Genomic DNA, 12042 nt, shown 5'->3' with positions numbered 1-12042 from the left:
TCGAATGTCTTGCATGGTTGTAGGCGTACTCAGCGACGGGTAGGCATGCCGCCCACTCCTTGATGTTCTTCTTGATCAACACGCGAAGTAGAGTTGAGGGCGTCCGGTTCGTTACCTCTGTTTGGCCGTCGGTTTGAGGATGGTATGCGGATGAGAACAAGAGCTTGATTCCGAGCTTGGCGCATAGCGTCTTCCAAAAGTAACTCAAGAACTTGACGTCACGGTCGGAGACTATTGTCTTTGGTACTCCATGGAGTCGCAAGATTTCCATACAAAAGAGATTCACAACATGTGAAGTGCCGTCTATCTTGTTGCAAGGAATGAAATGTGCCATCTTAGAAAATTGGTCCACAACAACAAACACGGAATCCTTTCCATTTTGCGTTTGGCAAACAAAGTACAAAATCCATGCTAATCTCTTCCCAAGGTTGATAAGGAATAGGAAGAGGCATGTAAAGACCATGGGATTGAGCTTTAGACTTAGCTTTGCGACATGTAGAGCATCGATTGGTGAAGCCTGAGACGTCGCGGAACATCTTGGGCCAAAAGTAGTTCTTGGAGAGCATGGCGAATGTCTTGTCACGTCCAAAATGTCCCATGAGTCCGCCTCCATGAGCCTCTTGCAAAAGGAGCAAGCAAAGAGAATACTCGGGAATGCAAAGTTTATTAGCTCTCATGAGATAATCATCTTTGATGTAATAATGTTCCCAAGATGTATGCATCAAACACTTAGCATAAGGAATACCAAAAGATGGATCATTAGCATACAAGTCTTTTATGTGCTCAAAGCCAATAACATTCAACTCAGTTTAGTGACAAGCGTGCATATGCGTGAAAGTGCATCCGCAACTACATTTTCCTTACCCTTAATGTACTTGATCACATAGGGGAAAGATTCAATAAATTCACTCCATTTGGCATGACGCTTGTTCAACTTAGTTTGACCTTTTAAGTACTTAAGCGTTTCATGATCGGTATGGATGACAAACTCATGAGGTCTAAGACAATGTTTTTCACTAAAGCATACAATTCTTTGTCATAGATGGGATAGTTAAGATGAGCACCAGAGAGTTTTTCACTAAAATATGCAATGGCTCGTTTTTCTTGCATCAAAACTCCGCCAATTTCGGTACCACTTGCATCACAATGAACCTCAAAAGTTTTGTCAAAGTTGGGTAGCAAGAATCGGAGCATGAGTAAGCAAAGACTTGAGCTCATCAAAAGCGGTGGATTGCAAAGATCCCCAAACAAAAGGAGCATTCTTCTTACTCAAGGCATGCAAAGGAGCGGCAATAGTGCCAAAATCTTTCACAAAGCGACGATAAAAACCCGCAAGACCAAGAAAGCTACGCACTTGTTGCAAATTGGTTGGTTGGGGCTAAGTTTTAAGTGCTTCAATTTTAGATTCATCAACATGGACACCCTTGGAAGAAACGACAAAATCCATGAAAACAAGTTTGTCAACACCAAACGTGCACCTTTTCATGTTGGCATAAAGACGTTCCTTGCAAAGCGTTTGCAAAACAGCCCTAACATGCTTTAGATGCTCTTTCATGTATTTGCTAAACACAAGAATATCATCAAAGTAAACCACAACAAAGACTCCAATATAAGGTCGAAGCACAAAATGCATAAGACGGATGAAAGTTCCAGGAGCTTCCGATAAAACCATAGGCATAACCAACCACTCATACAAGCCAAATTTGGTTTTGAAAGCAGTTTTCCATTCATCACGCTCTTGTATGCGGATTTGATAATAGCCATTTTTAAGATCAATTTTTGAGAAAAAGGCGGCACCGTAAGTTCATCAAGCATATCATCTAAGTGAGGAATGGGATGCCTATAACGAACGGTAATAGCATTGACGGGTCTACAATCGGAACACATGCGATAACTTCCATCTTGCTTAGGCACAATTATTACGGGAACGGCACAAGGACAAAGGCTTTCACGTACATGACTGTTGTTGATTAGTTGTTGTACTTGCCGTTGGATCTCCTTAGTTTCTTCGGGGTTGACACGGTATGGAGCTTTGTTTGGAAGAGGTGCTCCAAGGATGAGGTCGACTCGATGCTCAATGCCTCATAGAGGAGGTAGACCCGGAGGTAGCTCATTGGGGAAAACATCTTGGAATTCCTGCAAAAGAGATTGAAACACTAAAGGTAGCTCGTGAGAGGTGTTAGTTTTTTGTTCCCAATCCTTGCACACAAGGACAAAGTGCATAACACTCGATGGGTTCTCACACACTTCTCTCATCTCACTTTTTGTGGCAAATAAGACTAGGTTTTTCTCTCTAGGTGAAGAGGCACTCAAGTTTGTCTTGTGGCTCTCACTCACTTTTTGGTGGATCACTTTCTCACACTTCTCTCCATGATGGGTGGCTTGCTTGTCGGCTATCACTTGACTAGGAGACATAGGTCATAGCACATACTCCTTCCCTTTCATATTGAAGCTATAGTGATTCGTACGCCCATTGTGGATGACAACACGGTCGAATTTCCATGGTCGACCAAGAAGGAGGTGGCAAATGGACATTGGTACGACATCACACTCCAAAGTGTCCTCATATGCACCAATTTTGAAGGAGACTTAGACCGTATGCTCAACTCGGATAGTGCTGGAGTCACTTAGCCATTGGACTTTGTATGGGTGCGGGTGCTTCATCTTGACCAATTGAAGCTTGGAGCATAATTCTTCACTAGCAAAATTGTGACAACTACCTCCATCGATGATGACCTTGACGGACCATCCATTGATGTCGTCTTTGTGTGGAAGATGTGGCATCTTTGGTCTTCTTCTTGTTGATGTTGAAGAGTCAAGACCTTGGAGACAACAAGACCGGGCTCGAATCCTCATCATAAAAGACTTGATCATCTTCATCTTCATTCACTCGCCGGTGCATGGCCACTTTCTCAAGGGCTTCCATCTCCTCGTCACTCATGGAGTCATAGGTTCCATCATCATTGAGGATCATGGTGCGCTTGTTTGTGCATTCATAGGACTTGTGGCCTCAGCCGCCGCAAGTGGAACACTTGAAGGAGCTTGTCTTGACGGTCTCATCGGTCGGAGTAGATGATGAAGCACGCGGCTTGAAGTTGCTTGTAGTAGGAGGAAGACGACTTAAGCTAGTCGAAGTTCTCTTGTAACTTGACTTGTCGTCATTGGTTGGAGAAGGCTTGATTGAGGTAGAGCTTGGAGGAGTTGTTGAAGCTTGGTTGTTGGAGAAGCCGTAGGTCTTGGACGAGTACTTTGTCAGGACCCCGACTCGATGCCACATCGATCTAGCATGTAACACCTCATATCACTTTGCGGCCTCACGCACGGTATTCCCACGGGTGTCGTCTTACCTTTGCCCGGGACCGTTTGCGACTTTTGGCACACGTATATGATAGTGTCGCTAGCATCCATATGGTAAAAAGCCCGGGCTGACATGGCTAGTCATAACCCAAAGTGACACAGACTTACAGGGACAGGCATCCATGACCCAGCATCGAACGTGTCGGTCATCAGCAAGTGAATCCGGGCTGTAGCACTGGGCTAGCAGGACTCCGGTAAACCAGGCTGTAGTGGGCTAACAGGACTCCGGTATTCATCGCGTGACATTTCCTCGAAGGGACAGACACAGGAACGAAGAAGGACACATGCCGGCCAGCCTAAGTGTTCCGGAGTAGTAGCAACCTACCAAGGCTCAGTGGGAACACTAGGAGACATTTCCCGGTAAGAGAGGCTACTAAGAATAAACAACTAGATAGTCAGATCCCACACATATCAATCATTTCAATCATACACACAATATGCTCGATATGTGCAAATACAACAAGGCATCACAACATGACTCTACAACACAAGTACTTTATTTAAGGCTCAGAGAGCCATACATAGCATACACACAAGTACGGGTCACACGACCCAGCATTCAAGTCATACAGACATACAAGTCAACAGCGGAAGTAAACTTGTCTGAGTACAGACAACTAGTAAAATAAAAGAGGCTTGGGAAAGCCTGGCTATACTACGTGGGCCTTCACAAGCTCAGGATCACCACCTGGGACTCGGTCTACTCATCGATGTCAATGTCTACGAAAAACCCATCAGAAGGGGTTGCAGCGTCTTCTAAAAAAAATGTAAACTAAAGCAACATGAGTACAAAGGTACTCAGCAAGACTTACATCAGATCCTACATACATGCACATTATCAAGAAGGGTTGGTGGGGTTATTGCAGCAAGCCAGCTTTGACTCTTGGCTAAGCTATCCTACGATACACCAACTTGAAATGGTTTTGCGCACACGAGTCCACTACTCACCACTTCAATACACCACCGAGGATCCACCTCCGTCATCATACGGAAGAGCCATCCTCGGCACTCACGCTTATCTTGAGATTTCTAGTAGTTTCCAGTTTACTTGTCTATGAACTGTATAGGCAACCAAGTAGTCCTTTACCGCGGACGCGACTATTCAAATAGATAATGTTAACCCTGTAGGGGTGTACTTCTTCATACATGTTTCCACCACTTAGCGTCTGCACACGACATGTGCTCGGCAGACTTCAAGCGAAAACCGACGTGGGTGTAGACCACGACCTACCTAAACACCTAAGTCTCTAGTCCAGGTTTATCGCCTATCCAGGTTCCATCCGCACGGAGTCCGGCCGAGGTTTCCCATACGGCCCCGAACGATGTGTACAGGGTTCCCGAGATACCTAACGGGTATCCGGTACACCGTGCCACGTACCTACCGCATCACAGCCCACCCCTACGGTCAGCGCTGTCCACGGCCTCCAGTAGGCTACAAACACCAGAAACTACTTGCAACTCCTGGACAGAGGAATAGGGTGAATAAGAAGTCGAGCGGGGTCATATTTTAGGGCCCAATGCATGGTAGTAGCTGTATCTTAAATCACACATACAGATCTCAGTGCTTAAGGTCGGCTTCAATGAAACAACCCACCATGTACTCCTACATGGCCTTTCATCGATACCTTTACCAAACCATGTTCACCACATCACTCTCATTACCGGCACGATCATTTCACTCTCGCCCATCACCCAGATGAACCAGACCTGACACGACTCTAAGCATAGCAGGCATAGCAAGGTAGGAACAACACATACATATGGCTCAAACAACTCCTACACATGCTAGTGGGTTTCATCTAGTTACTGTGGCAATGACAGGTCATGCAGAGGAAAAGGGTTCAACTACCATAGCACACAGCAGTTTGAAACGCGTTGTCTTAATGCAGTAAAAGAGAGCAGGAGCGAGAACATGGGATTGTATCGATATGATCAAATGGTTGGTTGCTTGCCTGGTGGGTCGATGCACTGATATTGTTCTTCGTTAGGGTAATCGTGGTACTCCTTGGAGGCAGAACCTGCCGCAAAGAGCACCGATACACAACATTACCAAACAATATGCAACAATATGATGCATGCATGAAACATGGCAATATGAGTGTGTTGGGCTAATGCAACTAGAACCAGATGGGTTTGAACCATTTTGAATCAAAGATTCAATTTTCAAACTCATACATGGCCCTTATAAGTGCTTATCTAGTTCTTCTCTAAACACCAGGTTAGCTTGCTTAAACATGCATGAAACCAGTACAGATGGATAGATTGGATTTTTCTGATCATTTTTCATATATAACACTTTGCATTTGGAGTTATGGTTGATTTACTCTGATTTTTTGAAGTTTGGGGTATTTTCTGGAATTTATAAATCATTCTGGATTTATTTTAATTCCAGAAAAGTATTAATGCATCAGCATGATGTCATGCTGACCTCAGCAAGTCAACAGGCCGGTCCAGGTCAAACTGACCTGTGGGTCCCGCATGTCAGTAGTTAATTAAACTAACTTAATTTAGTTTAAACTAATCTGGTTAATTAGCAGAGGGGGCCCCACTTGTCATAGACTCAGGGAAGTCAAACTGGGCCCACCCTGGTCAAGGTCAAAGTCAAACACGCCGGCGTCTAGCCGCCCGCGAGGCCGAACGCGGCGGCGGAAGTGATTTTGTGCATTCCGGCGACCCAAAGGGCGGCGGAGGGCATCTACGCGTAGCTGAGACCGAGCCGCGGCTACTGGTGGTGGTGGTTGAGCTCAGGGTGGCCGGAGACGTCGCCGGCGACGACTTTGGCGGTCGCCGGAGTCGGGTGAAGATGGATCCGACGCTACGGGGCACGGCGAGGCCCGTGGTGAAGTGCGTTGGGCCCCTGGGGACACGGTGAGTGTGTTAGACAAGGTGGGGTGGCCGGTGGTTAGCCGGAGACACGTCGGTGACGAGCTCCGTGGCGGCACGTGCAGTGAACTTCGTGTGCTCGCAGTGGTGCACGAGAGCAAGAAAAGGAAGGGGGAGGAGGTAGCCAAGCTCATGGCGATCTCGAGGGAGCAGGCGACGTGGTCGGGGACGAGCTGGTGCGGCAGCGACGGCGAAGGGGATCTCCGGCGATGGCGGTTCGGTCGAGGTCAGTGCGGTGGCTTCGGGGCAGGCGAGCGCTCGGGGCTCGGCTAGCTCGAAGGAGTGGAGGGTGGCGAAGCTCCTGGACACGATGGCGTAGCGCGAGGTTGACGGAGAGCGCGACTACGGCGAGGGTGCGGCGGCGGTGGCGTCGGCCATGGCGTGGGAGAGCGAGGGAGAGGAGCTGGGGCTGAATGAGAGTGTCTAGGGGGTTCGGGGCACGACGTGGAGCTCATCCAAGGTCACAGGGGGGCGAGAGGGGGAAGCAGGGCGACGGGCAGCTGCGTGGCGCACGCTGCGGCCGCCGTCGAGCACCTGCCTGCCTGCCTGGCCAAGCCAAGCAGGTCGCTGGAGTGGTGGCTGGGCTGGGCCGGCAGGTGGGCCTTTGGGTGGCGCCAGGTAAGTCTTTCCCCTTTTTTCTGTTTCTGTTTTTATTCTGTAAGTTTGTTGAATTTCTAAAAAATACCTAGGCAACTCCAAAATTCACCAAACTGCAACTGGTCCTTAGTTGGAATATTTCCAGCAAGGAACATTTTAGTTTGGGTTTATTTGAGCATTAAAATATTTTTATAAATTTTAAATGCCCAAATTCAAATACTTATGATTTAATTCAAAGACCTTAGGATGACCTAGAAAGTTGTGCATCACTTTTGGCAGAGGTTCTGAACCAAGACAAAAATGATGGACATTTTAGAAGGCCATTTCAGGTTCATTGAAAACGTTTTTAGTAAACCCTAGTTGGTTTCAGAGGGGGCTGGGGGTTCTGTCATCCCCATTTCAAGTTTCTGTTGAGAAAAATAGACATGATGCAACACTCTAATGCATGAACTAGCTAGGGTGTGACATACTTGGCGTACTGGAAGTCATCTTGCACTTGTCGTTCTGCCTTTTTAGCTTGATGCACGAGCTCAATGAGGTTGGAGTAGGGTTGGAAGTCGGCGATCTTCTTGATGAAATGATTGAGTCCATTCAAGAAATGTGCCATTGTTTGCTCATCATCTTCTGTGACACTGGCTCGAATCATGGCTATGTCCATTTCCTTGTAGTATTCTTCAACACTCTTTGTTCCTTGCTTGTGGAGTTGTAGCTTCTTGAAGAGATCTCGGTTGTAGTAGGTGGGCACAAAACGTGCTTGCATGACATCCTTCATTTGAGCCCAAGTGGTGATAGGTGGTTCACCTCTTGCTTCTCGGCGCTCAAGGACTTGTTCCCACCATATGAGCACATTGTCTTGGAACTCAAGTGATGCCATAGCGATCTTCTTCTCTTCCTCATAGTTGTGCAAACTAAAGATTTTGTCGACCTTCAATGCCCATGATAGGTACTCTTTGGGATCATTGCTTCCATTGAACTTGGGCATTGTGAATTTTAGCTTGCCATAGCGTTGCTCTTCATTGTATTGTTGGTGAAGGTGATGATGATGCCCTTGATGGAGAGGGTAATCATCCTCATGTTGCTCTTGGCATGGAGGAAGTCCAGGATCAACTTGCTCTTGTTGAACTTGAGGTTGAGGTGGAGCTTGACGAGCATGTGGAGGAGCTTGAGGAACTTGACGTTGCACTCGCGGTTGGTAGTTCCTCTCTTGGATTTCTTCTTGAAGGGCTTCCTCTTGATTGCACCGTTCGCGATTGCGGTTGGCGATGGCTCGATTAGATTCTTGAAGGGCACGTTGCACCTCAAGAGCTTGCGCTTCATGTTGTTGTTGTGGAAGACGTTGAGCCTTGGCGTCTTATTCCACTTGGTGTAGACGCGCTCGTTCTTCCTCTTGGCGCCGTTGTCGTTGTCGTTCTTGCCCTTGAGCAAATGCAACTTGATGTGGTGGAGGACGAAGTTCTTGCTCATCGACTTGCTCTTGTGAATGCTTGTCATGTAGCGGATTGCGAGATGCATGACAGTCTTAACGCGCGGCCCGTCGAAGAGTGTTTGATGACAGTGTACTTGAGTCGGAGAAGGAGTCATCGGAGTGTCGACTTGAGCAGCTTCGTCTTGAGTATGAAGAAGTCGAAGGAGGACGGTTCACCAACAAGGCGCTGATCTTGTCCATCCTTGCATCGTTCTCTTGCTTGTGAGCGTTGAGCATGTTGTCGAAGTAGTCCTTGGTACGTTGCTCGGCGAGTCGCAAGTCGGTGGCGAGGTTGTCGATGTGGTCGGTCATAGCTTGTTGCTCTTGATGCAACGCTTGTTGTGCACCAAAGAGGTGTCTCTTGGTGACGTAAGATGACATGTCGTCGTCTTGCTCTATGAAGAGTGGGTTGGTAGAATTACTCGGCCTATCCATCATTCCAAGCAAAATGTGAGTTGTGGAAAGAGAAGAACTTATACCAATGTACCTTGACCGATGTTGATGATGAATCAAGTTCACTCAAATGCGGACAATGAAATAGCACTGTTCGTACCAATTCTTGTCGGTTCTCACACCTACACAAGTAAAAGCTTATGGTGGAGCTTGGTTAGGATGGTGGCACAAAATTTGATGCAATTTTAAATGAGCTTCCATAATGTTGGAAAAGATTCACAAATTTGCAAATGCAACAAGTAGACCAAGCAAGTTGTGGTACACGGAAACACACACGCAAATAGATAATTGGGATTGTGCAAACCAAAACTGAGCCAAAATGTGGAATCCACGAAAATGCTCTTGTTGCACAATACACGAGAGACGCTAGCACGATTGCACAATAGGCGGATACGGAACTTGTGCACAACCCACTAGGCAAAAATGCAACGATCTCTATCCCAAGTATGCTATATGTATGGTATTTCGGTGCTACGATCCAAGATGATCAGGTATGATAATCTTGATGTAGTATGATGCTATGGTTCTTGCTTATAAGCTCTTTGCTTATCTTTCCCTCTTTGCTTAAAAGCTTGGATGGCTCTTTCACTTTTGAGCTCTTTTCTCATGCAAAACTTCACGAACCAAGATAGCAATTTTTTATGCGATGAGAACCTTGTGACACAAAAGTTGATGCCAAGATATGCACCACTATGGTATGGTATGTATGCTATGGAGTATGATCACTAATGTGTTGGGGAACGTAGCAGAAATTCAAAATTTTCCTACGTGTCACCAAGATCTATCTATAGAGAGACCAGCAACGAGTAGAAGGAGAGTGCATCTACATACCCTTGTAGATCGCTAAGCGGAAGCGTTCAAGTGAACGGGGTTGATGGAGTCGTACTCGTCGTGATTCAAATCACCGATGATCAAGTGCCAAACGCACGGCACCTCCGCGTTCAACACACGTACAGCCCGGTGACGTATCCCACGCCTTGATCCAGCAAGGAGAGAGGGAGAGGTTGAGGAAGACTCCATCCAGCAGCAGCACAACGGCGTGGTGGTGGTGGAGGAGCGTGGCAATCCTGCAGGGCTTCGCCAAGCACCACGGGAGAAGAGGAGTACTTGGGAGAGGGGGAGGGCTGCGCCAGAACTTCGTGTGAAGCTCCCATGCATCTCCCCACTATATATAGGGGTGGAGGGGCTGGTTTCTTGCCCTCCAAGTCCATTGGGGCGTTGGCCAAGGTGGGAGGAAAGAAATCCCATCATTTCCTTCCCCACCGATTGTTATCCCCCTTTTTTAGGGATCTTGATCTTATCCCTTCGGGATATGATCTTATTCCTTCTATGGGGGGACCTTGGTGCGCCTTGACCAGGGGTGTGGGGCCTTGCCCCCACTACCCACGTTCATGTGGGTCCCCCCATGCAGGTGGGCCCCACTCCGGAACCTTCTAGAACCTTCCCGGTACAATACCGAAAAATCCCGAACATTTTCCGGTGGCCAAAATAGGACTTCCCATATATAAATCTTTACCTCCGGACCATTTCGGAACTCCTCGTGACGTCCGGATCTCATCCGGGACTCCGAACAACATTCGGTAACCACATACAAACTTCCTTTATAACCCTAGCGTCATCGAACCTTAAGTGTGTAGACCCTACGGGTTCGGGAGACATGTAGACATGACCGAGACGTTCTCCGGTCAATAACCAACAGCGGGATCTGGATACCCATGATGGCTCCCACATGTTCCACGATGATCTCATCGGATGAAACACAATGTCAAGGACTTAATCAATCCCGTATTCAATTCCCTTTGTCTATCGGTATGTTACTTGCCCGAGATTCGATCGTCGGTATCCAATACCTTGTTCAATCTCGTTACCGGCAAGTCACTTTACTCGTTCCGTAACACATCATCCCGTGATCAAATCCTTGGTCACATTGCGCATATGATGATGTCCTACCGAGTGGGCCCAGAGATACCTCTCCGTTTACACGGAGTGACAAATCCCAGTCTCGATCCGCATAAAACAATAGATACTTTTGGAGATACCTGTAGTGCACCTTTATAGTCACCCAGTTACGTTGTGACGTTTGATACACCCAAAGCACTCCTACGGTATCCAGGAGTTACACGCTCTCGTGGTCGAAGGAAGAGATACTTGACATTGGCAAAGCTCTAGCAAATGAACTACACGATCTTTTGTGCTAGTCTTAGGATTGGGTCTTGTCCATCACATCATTCTCCTAATGATGTGATCCCGTTATCAACGACATCCAATGTCCATAGCCAGGAAACCATGACTATCTGTTGATCACAACGAGCTAGTCAACTAGAGGCTCACTAGGGACATATTGTGGTCTATGTATTCACACGTGTATTACGATTTCCGGATAATACATTTATAGCATGAATAAAAGACAATTATCATGAACAAGGAAATATAATAATAATACTTTTATTATTGCCTCTAGGGCATATTTCCAACAGTCTCCCACTTGCACTAGAGTCAATAATCTAGTTCACATCGCCATGTGATTAACACTCACAGGTCACATCGCCATGTGACTAATACCCAAGAGTTTACTAGAGTCAGTAGTCTAGTTCACATCACTATGTGATTAACACTCAATGACTTTTATGTTTGATCATGTTGCTTGTGAGAGAGGTTTTAGTCAACGGGTCTGAACCTTTTAGATCCATGTGTGCTTTACAAATCTCTATGTCATCTCCTAGATGCAGCTACCACGCTCTATTTGGAGCTATTCCAAACAACTGTTCTACTTGGAGCTATTCTAAATTATTGCTCCATTATATGTATCCGGTCTCTCTACTCAGAGCTATCCGGATAGGTGTCAAGCTTGCATCGTCGTAACCTTTACGACGAACTCTTTTACCACCTCCATAATTGAGAAAATTCCTTAGTCCACTAGTTACTAAGGATAACTTTGACCGCTGTCCTGTGAGCCATTCTTGGATCACTCTTGTACCCCTTGACTGACTCATGGTAAGGCACACTTCAGGTGCGGTACACAGCATAGCATACTGAAGAGCCTACGTCTTAAGCATAGGGGACGACCTTCGTCCTTTCTCTCTATTCTGCCGTGGTCGAGCTTTAAGTCTTAACTTCGTACCTTACAACTCAGGCAAGAACTCCTTGTTTGACTGGTCCATCTTGAACACCTTCAAGATCATGTCAAGGTATGTGCTCATTTGAAAGTATTATTAAGCATTTTGATCTATCCTTATAGATCTTGATGCTCAATGTTCAAGTAGCTTAATCCAGGCTTTCCATTGAAA

This window comes from Triticum aestivum, chromosome 4B (assembly GCF_018294505.1).
Source record: "Triticum aestivum cultivar Chinese Spring chromosome 4B, IWGSC CS RefSeq v2.1, whole genome shotgun sequence".
In the NCBI taxonomy this organism is placed as follows: Eukaryota; Viridiplantae; Streptophyta; class Magnoliopsida; order Poales; family Poaceae; genus Triticum; species Triticum aestivum.
This window is presented reverse-complemented; position numbering follows the sequence as displayed.